The 23,269-nt window shown below is 39.7% G+C and overlaps 1 long non-coding RNA gene across 2 annotated transcripts in view; it reads right to left on the bottom strand.

Moving 5' to 3' along the window:
- Positions 1-782: 782 nt before the first annotated feature.
- Positions 783-23,269, bottom strand: part of LOC122404565 — a 164,426-nt gene continuing 141,939 nt past the window's right edge. For both annotated transcript variants that reach the window (XR_006259715.1, XR_006259716.1), the window contains one exon: positions 783-3,130. This is a non-coding gene — a long non-coding RNA (uncharacterized LOC122404565). The remainder of the gene's footprint in view (positions 3,131-23,269) is intronic.

The raw sequence follows: 23,269 nt of genomic DNA, 5'->3' as shown, positions 1-23,269 counted from the left end.
TAAAATTGCATCGACATTCTAACAAGGAATTTTTATCGATGTATTTTAATTTAAGGGAGGAAATCACTGCAACGGCTGAAAATAAAGGCAATTTTCAAGAATTTTTTGGCCGTAACTATGAAACTTTTTCTGATAAATGTTTAATGTTTTCCGAAAGTACATTTCTTGAACTACTTCTTGGAAAAATTTCGTATAAAAATATAAATTATTCTAGCCATAATAGGGACCTCTAGGGAGCATTAGAGGCCTCCAAAAATTTACTAAAAACGGGCACACGTGTATTTTTATTATTTTAAGGGGGGTCATTCTTAAAACTCCAAGCATCGAAAAGAGATGAAAATAAAATTTCGATTTTTTCAATCCGTCACAATGGTTTCCTCTCTTAACACTTTGACGGCCGCTGTCACGTATACGTGACTTCGCGAGCTAGCAGACTTTGGCCACTGTCACGTGTGCGTGATCTACTGTATCAGTCACCATTTCATCATACACTCATCTTATTACGTTTGTTACATTTATAATTCCTTATAATAATATTCCTAGCATCTTCATGTACCTCACTTTGGTCTGCAATATCAGTGATGGCGAACAACGGTCCTCGCGTGATACGTGCGGCCATTAAAGTGTCAAGTTAACCCTTTGCACTTCGAATTATATTTGAATTTTGTTACCAGCAGCTCCCAAACGCCTTCAAGTGTTTTATTTGAAATTTACCTGTTAAAATATCTGTTTTATTTACACTGTTGCATTTTGTAACCCTCAAGTGTACGATATCTCTTTGGTTTGGACTTGAAAAAGTCTCACTTGGAAAAGTGAGCTCCTGAGATAAAAATTGACGTCGAATCACGCTCGACGTAGGAGTGCAAAGGGTTAACGAATTAAAAATGTTCGTCGCGAGTAAAATTCGGGCGTCGTTGCACTTCGGAGCGCCATAATTCACGCAAATGGGCGGCAGGAAAGGAGGTGGAGATTCGTAGAGAAAACGAACGGAAAAGCGCGAGAGTGAAATGGGAACTCGTGACGAAAGAAAGCGCGGTTAAAGCGCGAGCAAGTGGTTACCGGGTTAAAAAGGTCGTCGACCGGCGCGGCCGCGAGCAAAATAGATAGAAAGGAAAATCACTGCTTTCCACGATTAATGATCCCCCCCGCTCTTGACGTTCGTTTTCCGTGATTACATGCAATTTCACTCCGTTCGGGTATGCACTTATATCAATCGTCTAAAATAACTCGCGCACACTCGCGATGGAGGCCAATTAGTATTATTATTTCTCTCGTGCGTTGTTAGCGAGGGGCTCAGTAAATAATTGCCAATTCGCAGTTAAATTACAGCGAAACCGCGATTATTCCGGCCGATCGAAGGAACTGTTTCCGCGCCGTCGAACGACTGTGCGTTTCAACGCGAGAAATCGACCTTCGTTGCTCGCAAAAATGGCCCCGCTGCTCTGAGAAAACCTCTTTCTCTATATTTTCCTTTTTTCCCCAGATTAAAATAATAAAGATTATTCTAGCGAAACAGTGTTGCGATAAACGAACAAACGTTGACCTCTCGGTTGTAAAATCTTCGATTTTGTAATAGCAATTATTATTTATAGCTAACGAATTGTTCGAAATTCAAATTTAGATAAGAATTCTGCCAATCTCTGTTGGCAGCGCGCACTTGTTCAATTAAAAGGCTCAATTATCCGTTCGTTAGCACTGGCCTCGTAAGAGCCAAGTTCAATGACGACAACAGCCTCTCCTCTCCTGATAAAAAGTCATCGGCCGATTGTTGGTTATCTTTACGCGTCGTACGCGAAAGTGAAAGCAACGGAGGAGTGAAAACATGTGTCGTGCGCGTTAATACGATCGTATAATGGAATCGTTCGGATTAAAGCACGTTTTCGAAAGTCGCTGGCACACGAACCGCGAAAACTGGCGGTCGTGTCGTGACGGACATCTTTAAACGTACTTTTGCAAACAGCCTTAAATTCGTTACTTCCGTTGCACGAGACATTTGGACGGTGGAGAATAATTTTAAACGATATTTAATATCAGTTTCTGTTCATTTTATTTTATTCTATTGCTCCAAGCATCGAACTTGGAGAGAATCCCATAACTGATTCTGTAATTTTCGCGGACACCAACGATAGTCGAAACGTAAAGTAGTCATATTTATTATCTGTACATAGTAAGGGGACTGTTAATATCGCGTAATTGCAGCGCAGTCATAATCGTAAATCATTGAACCGTGTAATTGCGATGCATTTACTTTGTAGAATTAATCCTGGCGAACGTAATTTGATTACCTAATACTGACTGACATCATGCGTGTAAATATTGCTAATATATTACTTTGCTGTCTCGAAACATTGTCCGCATTCACGGATTGTCGATTATTACGTTAGAAATTCGAAGATACGCAAATGTTAAATACTATCAAGTAGCCTCTTTTTTAACGAGATCAAAAAATCAAATTCAACTACGATTGATCTTCCAACGTCCTTGAATAACGAAAAATCACCTTTTAATTTGCTCTCGAATATCGAATAAAATATACTTTGCTAGAGAAATTTGTAAGAAATTTGTATTCTTCTCGCGAGAGATTATTGAAATTTTCCTAACTGTGGTAAACAAAAAGAAGAAAAGCTAAGAATACGCGTACAGGTGTAATTCGTAGAAGTTAATATGTGGATGTATTTGAATAAACGCGTGACTTAGGTTGTATCGAACTACCGGTCGGAAGGCCGAGCATTTCCTGCCTCGTTTCGGTTCGAATTGGTGGCCTGCACCTTGACGGCGCGAGTCGATTACTCACGATCCCGTTAAAACCCGTTGATATCAGCTCGGAGTGGCCCCGACTAGTCTGAATCAGCGACCGACTTACCTCGAGCCTCCTCTTTGCGTAAGAATTCCACGCGTTTCCCGTGTACCACTCAAGTTTCGCGTGTCATTACCGGTAAACGTCTTCTTCCTCTCTGCTTGCCCCTGCTCTTCGCCCGCCATCATCGATCCGTACTCGTCCTCGCTGACCACGGACGGGTCAACGACCTCCTCCGTCTTCCCGTTTACCCAACGCGAGAAACTCGCGTCGCGTTTTTCCCTCCGAACGATTGTTTGTTTAAGAAAAATCTCGCCTCCGAGTGCTTTTAACCTAGAACAGACATCGGAGCATCGTGTATAGAAGAAAATCCAAGATGGAGGTACTTTTGCTACACACAAATTCACTGGTGTTCATCATTTCTGGGTTTAAAATTTATTTATTATTTACAGTTTAGAAATTAGACTCAAGGGAACGTTTTAGTGAATTCGGGAATTTCGAATGTTGTTTTCCTTCCAATGATTGTTTGTTTAAGAAAAATCTCGCCTCCGAGTGCTTTTAACCTAGAACAGACATTGGAGCATCGTGTATAGAAGAAAATCCAAGATGGAGGTACTTTTGCTACACTCAAATTCACTGGTATTCATCATTCCTGGGTTAAAAATTTATTTATTATTTACGGTTGTAAAATTAGACTCAACCTTAACTATTTATGAGGAACGTTTTAGTGAATTGAGGAATTTCGAATTTCGTTTGGGGTAGATTTTAGAAAATTAAGCTACATCCACCGACGTAATAAAAAGACGCTCACTGATATTTATCATTTCTAGTTTAAAAAATTGAACTCAACCTCAACTATCTGTGAGGAACATTTTAATGAATTGGGGAATTTCGAATGTTTGGGGTAAATTTTAGAAAATTAAGTTACACCCATCGACGTACAGTCGGTCACGAAAATATTCGGACACCACTATAGCTTTGACTATTATATTCCGTACTTCAGAAATGTAAACAATGAGAACAAAAGAAGGTTTCATGTACGTTAATATGCAGTGTGTAGTTTACAAAAACGTAAGAACTATTTATTTATGATACGTGATTACATAAATAATAAAAGAAAAACAGAAAGTACGGTCATTTTCATGTCACAGAAATATTCGGACACTTGCTGTACTTCTCAAGTTTCCAGGTTCCAAGAACTGACTGAAACAATGTTTGTAGACATATCATTCATACTATGTAGAAAGTATGTTATATGTCGAATATTTGTCAGTCTTGCTGAAAATTTGTGGGAAATGGGTCGGAAAAGTAGGAATACATCGTTTGATATGCGATAGTAAAAAGAGACTCACTGATATTTATCGTTTCTAGTTTAAAAGTTAGACTCAACCTCAACTATCTACCAGAAACGTTTTAGTAAATTGATGAATCTAGAATGTTTCAAGTCGAGTTTAGAAACTTATTCTACACAAAGAGACCGACCGATTATTATTATTTCCAGTTTAAAAGTTAGACTCAACCTTAACTATCTGCCAGAAACCGTTTTAGTGAATTGATGAATCTCGAATGTTTGATAGAGAGATAGTAAAAAGGGACTGTTTTTCATTCGATTTCGAATAATCTACCGGCGATAAAAAATTCAGGAATCGTGGAGCGTTCCGTCGGAATGTCCAGATTGATCGAGGAGCGACGACGATAGAATATAAGAAAAGGAAAGCAGTTTTCCCGGGTATCGATCTAACGTCCCGGTGAGTCGTCGCGACGCGTCGGTTTCCAGACAATCGGAGTCACCTTTGCCAGGTCGTCGAACCGGCGGGATTTCCTCTTGGCGTCGGTGACGAGGTGACCATACGGTATTTCCTTCTACCGCGGGCAAGAGCGCGGGAGTGCAGGCGCGCGCGAACTCATTGTTGAAGGAGGAGGAAACGGTCGTGTGCGAGAGAAACAGCCGCGAGGGAGGGAGGGGAAGGTCGAGGAAGGAGAATAGGAAAGAGAACAAGATGGAGGGAAAAGAAGGAGGGAGCAGGTGGAGGAAGAGAGCATAACTGTACCATCTATCCCCGTGGTCTGGCAGGCTCTTTTCAGGGTTCACGAACTCCGTCGACCGGGGCCGAATTCGAAGGTCGTTGCTCCAGTTTCGTCCTCCGCGAACGAACCATCCCAGGGATTCCAGAAATGGCATAGTTATCGCGTCGTCGGCGAGGTTACACGTGCATCTATTAGCATTCTCTCGTTGACCAATGCTCGGTGCCATTTTTAACGCTATGTACCTCTACCATGGGGTTAAAATTAATTGTTTTCACATTTCTTCCGACTTTTATACGTTATTATATTCTTCCATTAATTTGAATTATCATCGAGGAGCTAACAAAATTAATTCCCCGGATTAGATCTTAAAGAAAATAAATCTAAATGGTAATCTTAAGAATATGCTCTATATCTAATTATTACTAGTTTCCAATCGTCTAAATACAAAGTATCGTTTTTACGGACAATTTGAGGAACTGTCCCTTCACGTGACCTGCCTTAAAATGTCCTGAAGCATGGTATTCATGGTCTGTTGTTGATTTAGGAGTGAAAAATTGCTCCGTCGAATCGTTTCCCAAACTCCAGTGGTTAAACTTTCCCAGTCGTTTGTGGAAAGTGGAAGATTTTGGAAAAACGGTGCAACAAACGGTTCGACGATGGCGGTGCATTATCGATCCCGTGGGGACGGGGTATAAATTGAACGAGGTCGCGTTGCAAGTCAAAGTGCAAGAGATCGTCATAGCGTAGAAAGGTCCTCGAGAGCGACTGGTATCGAAAACGTTAGATAATATCGTACGTCGAAAGAACGACGCGACAATAGAGATTACACGTTCGCGGCGGGTTCAGTGAACCGCATGTAGGTCAGATTTTATCGTGAACAACGACACCGGGATAATGATATCGCGAATTTCGAGTGTTCGTTCGTCCCACAGCCTCGTGCGATGGAGCGTCCGTGGCTTACTGTTAGATCAAGGGCGATGACTCGCAGTCAACGGGAGAAAAAATGTCTCGAAACGACGCTCTGTACGCCGGAGCGTCGTTGCTTCGTGATTCGAATCCTAATCGTAATTATCGAACCTTTACGAACGCGTGATATTCGGATGTCTAATTTTTATTTTCACACGTTCGAATAATTTTTAGCAAATCTATAGACAGACCTAACCCAGACCTAATCCAGATTTAACTCAGACCTAACCCAGACCTAACCCAGGTCTAACCCAGACCTAACCCAGACCTAACCGATCATCTAAATAATATCGTTTGGAGAAATTATTGAGAATAAATTAAAAACATCGAACGCTTTGAAGTGAATTTCCATATCACGTGAACTCGTGACATCGAGTATCCTAACACGTGAAAATATTCAGGACACGTGATGTAACGTGAGTGTGTGTGTGTGTCGATGATTATGAAAAATTGAATTTATCGCTTGTTTTCTGTCGATAGCTATGTTCTAATAATATTAAAAAAAAGAGAAGTAAATTAAGAAATATTGACCCAAGCCACTTTCACAATCATCGACACATATATCTTGAGGCTGGTCGCCCGAATATTTTGATCTCCGTTATCGGAAGATTTTCTGCCCCGTATCATTATGTGCGCACTTTTTCTGCGCCCGATTCTTACATCATTTACAACTCACGCGACTCGACGGCTCCAAGGTTCACGAAAGCGTGTTTCGACAGAAAATGAATGACGCGTGAAACGTCAGCTGATCGGCATAGTAAACGTGACGTCACGTAACGTGCAATTAGCGATAACGCTGTGTTTCCAAACAAAATTAAAAACAAATACACGCTGCCGCTCGCATCGGTGGCGAACGAGCATTTATTTTAAACGTTCGAACTTTGTATTTCATTTCGAGCAAAATTAATCGATGGATTGTTAAAAAAACTGAAACATATTTTTGTCAAAACTTCTAAAGACATTCCACGTGAAGTAAATTAAATAAAAATTTTCTGTATCATTTGTGACAAAGAGAACATTGAACGAATATTTAAATCGCGTTAATAACGTATGTACGTCATAAATGTTTTAATTGACTGTACTTACGAAAATATCATTTTATGCAAATAAGGATTATCTTGAAGATCGAAAAAGCGTTAAAATCGAATTGCACGAAACTTATGCACCGGTTCAATATTTAATACAGCAATGGCGCAACAGTGATACAAGTGAAACCGCGCGTACCGATTAAAATAATGAAGAGTAAAACGAAAGGAGGAATGTGAAAAGCTTTTAACTACAATTCCGTAACTGCCTCGAAATATTTAAAAAGTGAAACAAGAACACCTTGCGTTCTTTGGACCAGCTGCCGAGAATTACTTCGCGTGGAAGTAGTTAACCCGGGAGGTTCTTAACCTTTTTAAATTCACGTAGCAGTTTAAAAGAAGATCCCCCCGGTTCCTTGGAGAGAAAACCTTGGTTGGGGTCTTGGGGGAAAAAATTTATGAAAAGAAAAATTTAATTTTCCTTGGAAACAAAAATATTACGGTTCAAGAAACGATGAAACGTTTCTGTAAATCTTTTTTAACGTTAAAACCCTGTGTTTTAATGGTGATTATATCGTTTAGTATTCTTGTCTCGTTCAAATGAAATTTTTTTTAGTTGCTTTTTGTGTATAATTTGAGGAAATATTACCTATAAGCAGGCTACGAGGTTCTCTATCAAGCAACACCTGTCCTGTGCACCTGATGCGTTAATTTCTCTAAAAACTATACCTTATTCCAACCCTCGGTCATCTGTCGTGCTTGAAATATACTAATAGTATCGATAAAAACTCGTTTTCCAAGTACGGTGCTCGAAATACAGCTCCAGGCGTCATTTCTTATTCCGTTTGACGACTTTGGGATTTTATCTGCGCAAAACAAAAAAGCTAGCAGTGGAATGATGTAATTTTCGCAGAAGAAAATAAATTTCATGTCTTATATCATAGATAATAAATGGCTGTATTGTTGAGCTATACTTGCAATATTAATTCAAATAAGAAATCAAAAATTAAGGACAAAATTTTGTCATTCGAAGCTTCGTTTTTAAGATAGATAATTTAAAAGATTAAATAAGAGTTGATCTAGTATGTCTGTTCAGCATCCTCTGTTTCTACTTTCGCAGAAAAAAATAAATTTCATGTCTTATATCTTAGACAATAAATGGCTGTATTATTGGGCTATATTTGCAACATTTATTCAAATAAGAAATCAAAGATCAAGGATAAAATTTTGTCATTCGAAGCTTCGTTTTTAAGATAGATAATTTAAAAGATTAAATAAGAGTTGATCTAGTATGTCTGTTCAGTATTCTCTATTTCTACTTTCGCGGAAGAAAATAAAATGTCTTATATCTTAGCCAATAAATAGCTGTATTGTTGAGCTATACTTGCAACATTAATTCAAACAAATCAAAAATAAAGGATAGAATTTTGTCATTCGAGGCTTCGTATTTAAAATAGATAATTTAAAAGATTAAATAAGTCTACTCATCCTACACTTGTACTCTATTGCATATGAAAATGCATTAAGAAATGTTCGCAGTCGATTTTCTAAAAAAACGAAGCTTGGAATTAAAAAAATTCTTCGCCATCGCTCCTGGGCTGATCTTTGCAACAGTTTGAAGCATTTATTCGCGGAGCAGTGTCGACCATCGATAGATATGCGTGCGTGGCGTGTCGAAAAATAGTTTATTTGATGTTTCTGTCGGTGACCCACCTTCCGATATCCGAGATGGAGCAGCGGTAAACCGCGAAGGGCGAAATCGTTGGAGCTCCGGACGTTCACCCGGGCGTTCTTGAACTTTCAGGGTCGCTTAACTCGCCTTAGCCGGAGCCGCTCGAGCCGTGGTCTTATCGTTTTAGCGAAACGCCCGATAGAATTACGCCCCCGACATTATCTCCGCGTTGTTAATTATCGCCACAACCCGAGAACCGAGGTAAATATGTGCTCGTCGATTAGAACACCGACGGGTCTTCCGGCACTGGGAAGCCACTTAAAAATTTACCGCGAAAACGGCCATTTTAAAAATCACTTTATCGCGAGCGTGTTGCTTCGAGGTTAACGCGATCACGAGTGTCGAAGAAGAAGGCAAAGTTGGCGTGAAAAGCAATTTATCATTGTTTGCGTAACACTGTCAATCTAGTTGACATTGGTCTCTCTTTATAATAAATATTTGCAAGAATTGGATGACTCAGGTTCCAAACGCGTTACTTGCCAAAGTCTACTTTAAAAATTCGAGAATCTCACCCTTGGAAATTCTGAATAGAAACAGAAAAACGTCGAATATCTTTTGAAATAAAAAACCGTACATACGATGATGTAAAATAAAATAATTTTAACTATGCTGGCCATCTGTTTCTTGGGGCCTGAATCCAATTGGGTCGTTACGAGAGGAATAAGGCTACAAATGTGAGAAAATCTCTTTCAAGGTCCCCCCGGCGACTTGTTGACTGCGAAAAGAATAAAAGAAGATAACGGGAGAGGAAGTCTGGGCGTCGTGGGATTAATTCCTGTTGTTTGTCTGAGGTTTGAGGTTTTTAACTTCCTTTCGCGAACACCGCAATAACAACGGAAGAGTCAATTCCACTCGACGACCTTCGATTATTCGTTGTCGCGGTGATATCGTTGAGAAGAGTATCAGCGAAACAAATTTCCAGCAGATCGGGGTGATTCACTCTGCGCAGAAATTTCGATAAACGGACGAGTTTAAGTATTTCTTCTCTCGAAATTAGAACTTCGTTTGTGTCAAATGGAACGTGAAATTGATAAAGTCGAAGGTTCGCGGCGTCCAGCTGCAAACGTTTACAGCGATAAGGAGGCGATGAACCTCGATAACTGCACAACTAAATCGAGACTTGGTCGATATCTGTCAGTCGCATATAATTAGCGCTGTGTTCTTAGCTCGCGTCGTTCGCGAGATCGAATGAAGAATTCATGTTCTAATTTTGTATTGCGACTTTCGGCTTCGACAGTTGCGATTTTGAAACCGGCTAATGCAGTTTATTCCTTACCGCTCGACAAATAATGGGTACTTTAAATAGAACAATTTTGCGTAATTTTGGTCTCTCTCCTCTCAATTCGTTTTGCTTTGGAGCTTTGGCGAAGATCGATTAAGAAATTTATTTGTGACACAAGTTCACTTATCTGATTATTTATTTTCAAAAATTAATTTATTCTTCGATGTTTATTATATTTAAAAGAAAATCAATTTAGGAATTCAGATTGTCGCTTATTTAATATAAGTGTATTTGCAGAGGAATTTCGAAATATTTAACTTTTCAAGTCTCACTTATAGAATAAAAAATTTATTTAATTTAATATAGTTTAATTTCAAGATTTCCCACTTTCGAAATTTGTCAATTTTATAAACTTGGGTCCCTAAAGCTTCGTTCATATTGATAGGAGGGGAGAACGAGCTGCATAAGCTTCATATAATTTTTAATCAACCCCGCCTCGGGTACTCGGATTACGACGAAACGATGTTCGTGGGAAACGTTGAAACCAACAGTGAAAAGTATCATGCTTCACCTTCGACATGCGCGTGTCGAGCTATGGTATTCTTTATACCCCGGCATAAATAAAGGAGAGCGTTGAACCCAGCTCACGGAGCACCTCAAAAGTGGGCAAGCCGATTTGCATTTCACGTTCACAACACAACAGACCTCGTCAAACGGCGCAGGTAACCTTTTCGGTACGCGTCGAATTCGAATCGGTTCGATCGCTATGGTCGCCCTTCTGACCCTACAAATTACGTCGATTGGGCGTTGTTCCTTTTTTCGCAAGGCAGCTTTCGCGTTTCCACGGCGTGCAATTAACACGTTGGATTAAAATATTGAATGTAAGATACGCGGGCTGTCGAATAAATAGCGATTAAGCGAACGGTAGAGTGTAAAACGCCTTTTTATCGACCGTACGCGATATCGTGTCGATATTTTAATGCCGCGGCGAAAATGCACGGAATAAATTGTTCTTTTTATGTCGACGGGAGCCTTCGTGGAAATCGAACAATGGCGACTGTGCGGCGACGATCGTTTCGGCGTGGAATATTCAAGGTCAAGCGGCACCCATGACCTCGAACTGGAAAAAGCGAGAAAAGGGATGACGGGACCGATGGAGGAACCCGTAACTCTATAACCATCGACGTACAGTAGAGTTTCGATTATCCGAATAGCCGACATGTTTACCCCGACTATTCTTCGGTAAATGTTACGGATTATATTTCACGCAAACAAAGAAGTCACAGCCGCATGCATCTAGCAGTGAAGTCGCTAATAAACGGTTGAATAAAGCGTAGGGATTTTATATATTTTATTATTTATTAATAAATTGTACTACTACATTACACAGGATTGTGTTTATTAAACATCAAAAACGAATTTTTAAGAAAAATTGACAAGGGATGAGGTGCCTAAATTTTTTGGTGAAAAAAAAATTTCAAATCGTTCTAAAAAAATTATTGTCGGTTGCAGGAGTCAATTACAATCGTTTATGGTGAATAGATATACCCCCGAAATCTTGCCTAGTTTCGAGAAAAAAATTCGAATAGGCGGACCAATTTTTCGGCGAAATTAAAATATTTCAAATCGTTCTGGAAAAATTATTGTCAGTTGCGGGGATCAATTACAATCGTTTTTGGTGAATAGACATACCCCCGAAATCCTACGCAGTTACGAGAAAAAAATTCTTTACCGGAAAATACAATGTCTGACCTTGACATTCCGATAACTCCTGAACGGATTGGAAGATTTTAATGTTTCAAGAGGCAAACGACGCGTATTTTGGTGAAGAATATGTAGAAATTCCAAAAATATTTGAAATGTTACACCTTCACCCTGTAAAGTGAGAAAAACCCCACAAAAATGATCCAATTTTCAAACAGTCATAGCTCTTACAATAGTTAATATATCTCAATGAAACTTTTTTCTGAAGTGGAGCTCATGGTTACCTACAAAAAAGTATTAGACAACTTTCCTGTAGCGCGTCAAACAAAATTATTAAAAATCAAAAACGAACTTCTAAGAAAAATCGAAAGGGAGTAGGTACCTAAATTTTTCGGTGAAAAAAAAAATTTCAAATCTTTCTGAAAAAATTATTTTTAGGTTCAGGGGTCAATAACAATCATTTTTGGTGAATACACATACCCTCAAAATCCTACCCAGTTTCGAGAAAAAAATTCGAGTAGGTGTGAAATTTTTCGACAAAATTACAAAATTTCAAATCGTTCTGAAAAAATTATATTTAGGTTCAGGGGGCAATAACAATCATTTTTGGTGAATACACATACCCCCGAAATCTTACCTAGTTTCGAGAAAAAAATTCGAATAGGTGAACGAATTTTTCGGCGAACTTAAAATATTTCAAATCGTTCTGGAAAAATTATTGTCGGTTGCAGGAGTCAATTACAATCGTTTTTGGTGAATAGATATACCTCCGAAATCCTACCCAGTTTCGAGAAAAAAATTCGAGTATGTGTAATATTTTTGCGGCGAAATTAAAATATTTCAAATCGTTCTGGAAAAATTATTGTCGGTTGCAGGAATCAATTACAATCATTTTTGGTGAATAGATATACCCCCGAAATCCTACGCAGTTACGAGAAAAAATTTCTTTACCGGAAAATACAATGTCTGATCCTGACATTCCGATTCCCCTGAAATTTCATGCGTAACGTTTAAAAAATCATAACTCCTAAACGGATTGGAAGATTTTAATGTTTCAAGAGGCAAACGACGCGTATTTTAGAGGAGTATATGTAGAAATTCCAAGAGTGTTCGAAAACTTGTTGCTTAAACCCTGTAAAGTGAGAAAACGTCCATAAAAATTGAACGTCGCGAAGAATAAAATTATTTAAAATAGTGATGATCCACGTAAGAATTATTACACGTTACATTCTGACCTGATGAATTTTATAACATCGTATTTAATTTATTTGGAAGAATTTCTCAAAATTTGTTAAGGTATCCATTTACAGCTGCTCGAAGTATAGTGCTGCTATGTTTTCGATAAATTATTACCGTCGAACTAGCGAATTTTTATGGCAAAGAAGAGTTATAGAAATTAATTCGATTTACTGAAAAATTTTCTTGGATCATTTTGTTTGCGGATTGTAAACGTTGAGTTATCAGTGTTGGACGATGCATCGATATCACGATCAATTCGAACGATGAGACACGAGTCGATTTACAAGCCGAGGCAATAGAGTTATCGAGGGTAAGGTGGCCTAATTTATGGAGTGGTCCGCCGCCTAATTAATCGGCCTCGGTTCCCGGAAATACATCACGACGTTCCGTGGCACGACGTAGGAAGCAGCCAAGCAGGGGTCGTTGACCGTGCTCCTTAACTGGTATATTTTCGTCATCTCGAAACGTTCTTCGCGGCGGGGGAACTCTGCTCGCTTTAGTGCTCCGTTTCGCACCGGGATCGCAGGTCACGGGGATTCTATTTCGAAAAAAAAAAATGTTAGACAAACGCGTTCGTTGCTCGAGAATTCTAGAATATCTTCCACAATTGTCGTTGTTGTGGAATTGTTTCGAAAACGTTGCGTCTCTCGGTTCGAGAACGAAAGTTTCTCGAAGCATTTGATAATCGAGGATGAGAAATAGATTTTATACGACAGCCTTCAACGAAAACGAGCCGCGTTAAGCTGCTGCGACTCTTAAGAGGAGCCTGAAAGATGTCCCGAGCCAAATTTACATCCTCGTAAAGATCATCAAAGCGTTTCGTGATGTGAATTGTGGCCAATTAGCGAAACTATTCCGTCCTATATACCCGCGGTCGATTAAAACAGCTGCTGGAATCAATGGGTGTAAAATGTCCAGGATTACTGCATTGGAACAGAACTTTTTAACTGATATCGTGGGGAGACTTCTACATCCCTAAATATACCATTAACCCTTTGCACTCCGAATTATATTTCAATTTTGATTTATTTGAAATTTTACGTTAACTAAAAAATAGAGCAATTTAAACAAATAAATTCAATTGAATATCTGTTTTATTTACAGTATTGCTGTATTTTGTAATTTTCAAGTGTATCTCTTTGGTTTGGACTTGAAAAAAGGACAAATGGGACTCGACATAGGAGTGCAAAGGGTTAAAAAATAAATAAAAGCCAATATTACGAATAAAATGAATTTTAATCGACACTTGGACCCCGAGTTAAGGGTTAAATCACAAACTATCTCGATCATTGAAGATTCATTTGATTTCTTTCAAGCATCAATGATTTTCCAAACGGTTAGCAGGCTGTAAAAGGTTAAGAAGCACTGGTGTAACAGCTTGTACGTCAAAGGGTTAATAGATGCACGGCAGTTTCTCGTAGGCCGTAGTATCGCGAGAGTAATCGCGAGCCGACGTTTCGCTGGCCGAGTAAAGTCGGTCCCGCAGATTCGAACGCGAGCGAAACCGTGTCGGTCGTTGAACCCCACGGCACCGCCGCGATGTAAACTATACGCTTCGGTATCCATCGACGCTTCACGGTGAGAGTTCTCTATGAATTTTATCCGCTGCAGCCCCCGTCGTCGGACTTAAAACCGCTCGTCGGCGCTCCTCCTCTTCCGCGTTTTACGGAGAAAAAAAAAAGAATCGCGAGTGGGCCGCAGCCCGCGAATCTGGTTCATACTCCGCGACTCTTTCACTCTTGCCTCCTCTTTTTTCCTCTTCTTTTTTTCCCCCCGCGACACAACCTTTTTACGCCCAAGGATTTTATCGCGTCGGAATATTCTCGATTCTTCCCGGTTGTTTGTTCGCGAAAATGGAAACGAAAGTTCGTCGAAGACACTGCTCGTCCGTTTCAAGTCGAGGAATAATTTTTTGTTGGTTATATTTTGGAATATTTCATTGTCCAGACTGTTTAAAATGTAAGTGGTAAGTAGACTATGGATTTGGGGGAAATTTTGTGCCTCAAAAGACTACAGAATGCACTTAATATGCAAAAATATAGGAAATAGTTCAAGTAAGCTACGAATTATTATATTTAGGGGTTAAAACTACCATTTAGAAAGCTCTCGTTTCATTAATTCTATTAATAAAAATATGAATTTCCATAAAGATCTTCTGGAAATAAATGAAGAATACATTTTGTTCGTAATAACGCATCGTTTCTTGAGATAATTGTATTTGGAAACGAGTCAGGTTCATATTTATCCATTAATCATTGATTTTTACTTCTAACGATGGCAAAGTTGAACTCGGTTTTCTCAAAATTGTACTCTTTCTTTATATTTTCACTCAATTTTGGATCCGTGCATGTTATAAGTATAATGCGTGTCTACAAGACATGGACGATTCATTTAAATCTACAATAAAGAAAAAATAGTCTGGTTGGGGATATTTTTACGATAGTTGTACAACATGATTTCCTCCTCGGTGTAATAAGATTGGTTTTTTGTATTGCTACATATTAGACCTGTATTCTCAGTTATTTTATCTTCGTCTTACCTTCCATTTCATGAGTATGCGACGACACCTTCCGCGCTCGCCGCCAGAGGGCTACGTTCAACCTGTCTCTCTCGCAAGTGCTCGATCGACCATTGAATGAATCCCATTAGAAGGTCAAAAAAACATGCTACCCTTCTCCTTTCATTTTCTTAGCTCAATATAGTACAATATATTATATTCAAGACACGTGTCCACTCTGATTTTAACAAAATTTGGCGACAGATCCCAAGTAAAACTAAAATAACCGCGAATAGGTAAAAAACCAAACTGAAAAAAATTCGTAGGAAGGTTCCGTGACGTATCGATTAGCTTATACGCTTGGAAGCTGGTGCATCGCCGTATTAGAATCGTAAGGCCCCGACGAAAGGGGGTAAAGAGTGGAAAAATCGTACGGGGAAGTCACCCGGTAGCGCGTGGACGTAAATTCGCGTCAGTGGTGGATTTACGAGGCTCTTGGTGCTCGAGGGTGGGCGGACAGGGGATGGCGCAATTAGACGGATTAAGAATGCTCACACCGGCGGAGAAAAATGGCCAACGGAATAAATAATTACAACGCATCGGATGGGGCGAGAGAATGGAGAGAGAGAACCTCTCGCGATAACGTCGAAGCGAAGAGAGGAGAAGAGAAAAAGAGAGTGAGCCAGCCAGGCGTCAAACGAACGACGAACAACGAGAATGTGTACGTGTTCCTCAGGGTGCAACGACCGACGGATTGTCCGCGGATTTCGAGCGAGTCGCGAGTTTCGCGCATCCAGCTCACGGTATGCCTTCGCCACGTGTCGAAAAATAATAAATAAAACGTAAAAATTGCTATTTTTCAATAATCGAAATTGAACGTTGTCTTTTAAAGTAAAATTACTTTTCGATTTTATCGAGTCGAGTCACAACGTGATTGCTGGTTTTTTGTAATAAATTCTCTTCCATTTTAAAGGAATTATGAAACAACCTCGTGTAAAATGAATTCTCTGTCGCTACGTATAACATTTTACGATTTATTTGGTAGCTTGATAATTAGCTTAGTTTTATAGAATTAACGAAGAGAATTATATTTAAAATTTTTAACAGAAATTTGTAACATATACCAATTACATTTTGTTCTTCGTGACTACTTATTTTCTGATCACATTCAATCCTTTTGAAATTAAATTGTAAACATCAAACAAAATAATATAAATCTCCTATATTTCGACGTAAAAAACGTTCGAATGGAATCTCCTGTGTATATACATAGTCGTTATTGAATTTTCCTGCATTTGAAGAAATTTCTAGAAATCGAAATAAATGATAATTCTGAGCGAATGAAAAGAGATGGTATTCGAAACTATTAGTTTTGCAGCACAAATTTATAATGTAAATCTCCTATATTTCGACGTAAAAATCGTTCGAATGGACACCTGTGTACATCCATAGTCGTTATTGAATTTTTCTGCATTTGAAGAAATTTCTAGAAATCGAAATAAATGATAATTCTGAGCGAATGAAGAGAGATGGATTCGAAACTATTAGTTTTGCAGCACAAATTTATAATATAAATCTCCTATATTTCGACGTAAAAAACGTTCGAATGGACACCTGTGTATATACATAGTCGATATTGAATTTTCCTGCATTTGAAGAAATTTCTAGAGATCAAAATAAATGATAATTCTGAGCGAATGAAGAGAGATGGTATTCGAAGTTATTAGTTTTGCAGAACAAATTAAAGTCAAATAATATCGAATAAGAAGGAAAAAAATAGCTGTTTGATCGTCGCGGTGAGAGTAATTAGGGTCTTTTATCCTAGATCACGAGGCCTGTAAAATGGCGGTCGCCACAGGCGCGTACCGGAATTGGGTCGAGCGTAAGTGGAGCACGCGTTGCGTGCACGTATCCGGGGCCCCTGTCAATTTTCAGGCGATCAGCGCGGCACTCGATACACTTGTGGTTTCAATTAACGCGGATAGGTAAAGAGGCTATATCGTGGAAGTCGTCCGCGACACGATTCCAGATATCACGTGATTTTTCCGCCGAGACCCATTTGTCGATTGAACCGCGACGAGCACTCGCAATTATACGGTCTGCCGTTCGAAAACGAGTTGGCGGTTCGTTCACCGCGCTCTATGGTCCTCCTATTTCCTCTTCGAGGGTCTCCCCACCCCTCCCCGCGATTCCTCCGCCACTATGGAGCGCTTAACATACTGGTCTCGATACATTTTTAGGCGTACTCGCGAAACGTACTTTACCAGCACGCCTCGCGCGCATCCACTTTTCCCCTTCCGACTTTTTCAACGGATATTACAAAACAGCGTGGTTAATCATCGTTTCGAATTTTTCGAGACATTTTAATTCTTAAGTGGACTCTCAATCCCTAGTGAATTGTTTCACTTAATCGCGATTTTTACCAAATTGGTAAATGGAAATCAACTTTTCAAACCCCTCAAATTCTCCACGAAAACGAGACTTTGTTTTTAAACGACTGGAAACTAGCATTTCTTATTGCACTTATTTTTACAGACTCGTTAAGTTCAAGAGTCCTGTCTAGATTTATTTTCTTTAACATCTAAGCTTAAGAATTGTTTCAGATCCTCGGTGAAAAATCATGTCACCCATATATGGGTTAAAGTATTCAAAAAATAATAAACTAATGGAGGATTACATAAATTTTCAAATAATTAGAATATATCAAATAATTGTTAGTTTAAGCTTACAGAGGTCCCCAATAATAAATTTCATTTTCTTTTAACTTGACACCTCTATTTACATGACACCAGCCCTTACGATTACGTAACTAGCACCAAGTGGCTGTTCTTCAATTTCCACGATAGAAACGTTCCATCTCATACTAAATGTTTCTTTTAGCCAAGATATACGTTACCTCGATCGAGTCCAACCATAAGTTCGGAGCCTGAAATCCATCAAATTGACGCGCTCCGTAAACCCAGCATTGCGTGGGGGATGACCTACTAAACCCACTAAATAGGCAAACAAACGATCGATTTTTGGAACCTCGAAACCGAAGCTCGATCAATGTCCCGATCGACGAACGTGTCGGCGAGTCGGTTAATTCGGATCAGCGATCGGTGGCCACGGGTCAAAGGTTGGACGATTCTGTGAACGTGGCGTAATCGTGGTCGTCGGCGTGCAGCAGTGTTCGAGCAGGCGCAAATGTGACCTAATACGGGGGCAGTCACCTCTGGCTCGCTCCATACTACCGCAATCGCGAGGGGGTTCTATTTGTATCTCGTTACTTCCGAACGGCCGTTTCGACGACACCAGAGCGAACCATCGCGCTCACGAATCTACTTGCTCCTCTCCCTTCGACCGTATTCGCTGCACGGGTTCTTCCCCTGCTATTATTGGCCAACGCCTCACGTGCAAATCCAACCACGCAAGAAAGGAAAAATGCAACGGCGAAACGAGTTTCGCTGCTTTCTTTCGTTCGCGGGATGCGTTAGAAAGTAGCCATTTCTTCTCACGTATTGTTCGGAAACCGTACCATTTAACTATTATATTAGGGGTATGCAAACGTTTCCTACTTTTATGTCGGATGAACCATCGCGTTCAAGACATTTGCATTTTAATTTGTTCGATGTGAAGTGAAAGTAACCGTGCATTTGCTGGCACATCCGTTGTTCCAGTCGTTGAAGAACTTTTATTTGCTTCGATTTAAGCGACTCTGTTTGCTACAGTCTCCACGAAACGATCGTCCCCAATTTTATGGAGCAGACGTTTCCACAAACTTACGCTCGTATTCGTTCCAGTGGAACACTCGGAGACGCGTGGCGTGTTGTAATTATCAGCAACTGTTACAATTTCCTTATCAATCCACTATACAAAATGTTCCCGTTCCGTGTTACTCCGGAAACGACCGATGATAACATACTTTCTTGGAGAGTAGAGAGCCATGGAGCCAACAGCAAGGTTATTTATGCCGCGTAGACTCTTTTTCGAGCGATATTTCAGACTTGGTTTATACATAGATATACTCATCTTGAAAATGATCGATCATTACGTTCGAAAAATAAACTAAATCAGACTGAACCTTCTACTTGCGTTTCCTCTAATGTCAGAACCATCAAACCACGTTCCATGGACCAGATTTTTAAATTTTCGAAAGAAAATAAATCTGGACGAGGCTCTAGAGTTTTACAGAGGCTGTAAAAAGATCGTGGCTAGTTTCCAATTGTCTAAAAGCGAAGTATTTCGTGGATGGAGGGGATTCGATGGTGGCAGTGAACGCGTCAAGTGGGTTTGCAGAGGTGGTTGTCCAGAGGCTGGCGAGGGAGTCGGTGACGCAATTCTCACGTTCGCGTTATTATCGGTGAGCATTGGAACGGCGCAAGGAAAAAGTCTTGGTAGCTACGTAACTCGCTCGTCGAGAAAAACGCGAGAGTAACAGAGGTCGTTGCCACGGCGCCTCCACTCGACTCTCTTCAGCCTCTTTCGCTCTCCCTCGTCGGCCACGGGGCCCCGGTTAACGTATCGCCTCGCTTCTTTTCCGTCGCTTTTCACAGATTAATTAAACGTTTCCAGTGTTATTCGTCTCGGCGGCGTTTTAATTTCACCGCTTTCTAAACAGAGCCAGGCGGCGGACCGGGCAAAGGAAACAGACTCCTCGAAAGAGTCTCGAGCAACGCGGAGGGCTGAGACGCGCAGTTTCAACCCTCGAGTACCGCCAACGTGCTATGAAAAACGCTTTTGACGGTTAGTTGCTATTCGATAATTCGACAGATGGTATCGCGATAAATTGTTACTGGAATATATCAGGTCGGTACTGCACGACTTGTTGTTTGCTTCGTTTCCCCAGATTCCAACACTATCGAAGTGGACCAAATACATATTCAATGGGGACTCTGTCAGTGCTCCGTTGACGACGAGTTCGATATCGTTGCTAGTAAAAGTAGAACTTGATATCGTTTTTTGCGTTGACCTAGTTTAATTACTCTACGATGTCGACGTTTTCGCGATGTTTAATGCACCGTAGAAGTCTCGATAATTGCAGGAATAATGGAGATGAAAATTCCCAAGAGCATCGGAAGTTTTGTGCAACGATAACGCGACGGATAAACGGACGAGTACCTAATGGAAAAAAACCGAACCTCCAACCTGTAAGCTATGCAACAAAATCATAACGATCAACCATCTACTATAGAATGCAGGAAATACTATGTCCAAAGACAAAAATACATGATAACGTCATTTATAGACTTGATGTCGCAGAAACGTATAGAAAATGTCCTGAAATATCTAAAAAAAAAAACATCTACCACAAAAGCAAACAAGCTAATGGCCCGAAGACCGATGTAACGTAAAAGATGAATTAAAAAAGAAAAGTTTGCTCAAGATTGTGTTGTGATTGTTAAAAGAAACATATATTTGTCTATTAAAGTGTATGGAGCAACCTCTATAGTCCACAAAAGGGTCGACAAAAATGTCCCGAAAGTAACTGGTATCACAGTGGGTAAAATATTCTCAAAAAAGTTCGTCAGAAATTTGAATTTAGAACTTTACAAATCTGAGATTTGTATTCTTACAAATAGAGTTTGCTAAAAGCTGATTTTAGGCTGGTACCAACCGTGAAAAATTGGATTTCCTGCGTTTACCAAGGACACGTGGAGTTCAGGCATCGTGAATTTCAAGCAGAAGGGGTTAAAACGCGGCACAGTGTTCGAAAGAACTCGAAACAATACGTTATCCAGCTTGGCCCGGGGGTAGGAGGGTCGGAGGGGAGGACGAAGGGGGCACGAAGAAGAAGCTGCGGAGAGGCAACGACCTCTGGCACTCTCTCGTCGCGACGCCCGCGCCGGCGGCTGACCAACGTCCCGCACTTGCGCGGAATGGCGGCCAGGCCGTTGACACAGCCCGTCCTCGTATACGAGCCGTGCTCCCAGAACACTCTGCACCGCCACTGAAAAAGTTCCTTTGAGACGGCCGTGATTACTCAGGGGCCAGCATCGAGGTCAATCCTTTCTTAGACCCCGCGACGACACGTGTTCCTCGATCGCCTAATCCTTCGATAGGAAATGGGGAATTTCTTTTCCACCGGTCACAGTTCACGCAACTATAATCCGGTCCCCAAGTTTCTTGCGTCTCGACCAACAGAAAACGAATAAATTGGATTTGTAAACGGGGGAATGATTCTGAAGTAGACTTCGATTAACCCCTTCACGTACGATTTAATGTTATTTTTCAAACGTGTACTATTTAATTTTGTTGAGATTTATTCGTACAAGCAATGGCCGCGAAAAAGAATAGATTTGTTTTATTTGTTAATTTTAATATATAAATGTTGGAAATCCTAAAAATAAAATACAAAACTGAAACGACTAATGTAAAAAAGAATTCACCCGATAGATTCAGGAATATCCGGAATCTAGATACGTATATGTTTAAAAACAATAGACAACGTTCTAACAACCGCTACAGCGAGGCGTGATTGTTAATAAATGTTTGTCCATATATCCCATAATATCCAATAATAAGTCTTGATAACGAATGAGTAGCCTCATTATAGTTGTTAAGGGTTAATCTATTATGTATTTTCTTATATTAGACGAGGAAGGTACATCTCTACGAGATTTCTACACTAAGTAGTCTCAACATCCATCGAAGAGATTGAAAATGACATCGCTGTTCGCCTTAACGACTCTTACAATTAGCCGAATCCCTAATAAACACTTGGTTCCTAGAACCAAGACAGAGACAGGAAGTGAAAATATATACTACGAGAAGCTTATTTAGTATCTATGAAATTGAACAAAAGCAAAGCGGAAAGGGACAGTTTTATAATTGTATATGTGTGGATATTTAGTTTAAGACAAGAGAAGAAACAACGTACAATGTAAATTAGAGTGAAAAAGAAATTGTTAAACTGAATACACGGTGTAAAAAGCAATAAAGCAATACTAAAACCTAAATGGGGACAGTCCTACGTCCGAGAGAAATAAGAAATATAAGAAGACTAATTCCCTAAGCTTAAAACGACATCGATTCAGCTCTGTATCTCTTTTTTATCGCGTAGATTCATCCCTTATATTGCTTTATCTTCCTCCCTCCGTTGTTTCTGTTTTTATAAATTGTAAAAACACTTTAACATTCAATTTTATGTGAATTATAAACACTGAATCTCACGTACTATTTATCCCTTGCAGTTTTCGTGAAGCTACAAATGTTTTATGTCGAAATCTGTACGAGAAATACGTAACAATATAAATGTATTTCGGTAATAGTTTCTTGCGAGCGGAATTGCAACACGCCGTTAAAGGTTAAATGGAAAATCGTGACGAGTGCCGTGTGTGTACAGACATTCAGCGACTCCGGTAGTTTTCGAGTTAAAGAACAGTGTTCCCGATGATGTATGTAAGATTGTTTAGTGGAGGGAGGATGATCTTAGCCCTCGGTAACTAGATGAGTAATGCAGAGTTTGCAGGAATGTTGACTCTGGAAGAGAAAGTATGGACGGGGACGAGCAACGATTTAGATAAATAACTGTTGGGACTAGGTTATCGAGTAACAGATTACAGGACGAAAGCTCGGTTGTCTGACGATCACAAGGTTGGAAAATATTGAATTAGTAAATCGTTGGTAGGCGTACTTTTTGATGTAAAAATACTTGCGCGATGTCCAATTAATAAAATTTATTTTGAAGATTTTTTGAATACGATTTAAGTGTCTCAAACGTTATGGTCACGGTGACTATTGGTTTTTTAATTTTTTTTTAATATATCTGTTGTCCCCATATGATCTTCTAGAACCATCGACAATTATAGTGTATTTATTTGCATCAAAGAAATTAAAACGATGGATACTCGAAGAAACGTATAATGCAATGAAAAGAAACGTTTATTCATTCTCTTATAGAAAATCGCGGTAAATTTGGAAAAATCCAGTCGAGTAAATTTGTAAAAATTGTTGTAAATCAGACTAATCGTGACACCTTTTAATCATAAATGTAAACTCGATATAATCTCTCACATGATCTCTAAATAGTACGGAGATTTCGATATCCGGTTTTTAGTACTCTCCTTCACTTTTGTTT

This window comes from Colletes gigas, unplaced genomic scaffold, assembly GCF_013123115.1.
Source record: "Colletes gigas isolate AHSC1104 unplaced genomic scaffold, ASM1312311v1 Colletes_gigas_Sc00003, whole genome shotgun sequence".
In the NCBI taxonomy this organism is placed as follows: Eukaryota; Metazoa; Arthropoda; class Insecta; order Hymenoptera; family Colletidae; genus Colletes; species Colletes gigas.
Note: the sequence above shows the minus strand (reverse complement) of the source record. Positions and strands in the feature narration are given on the sequence as shown.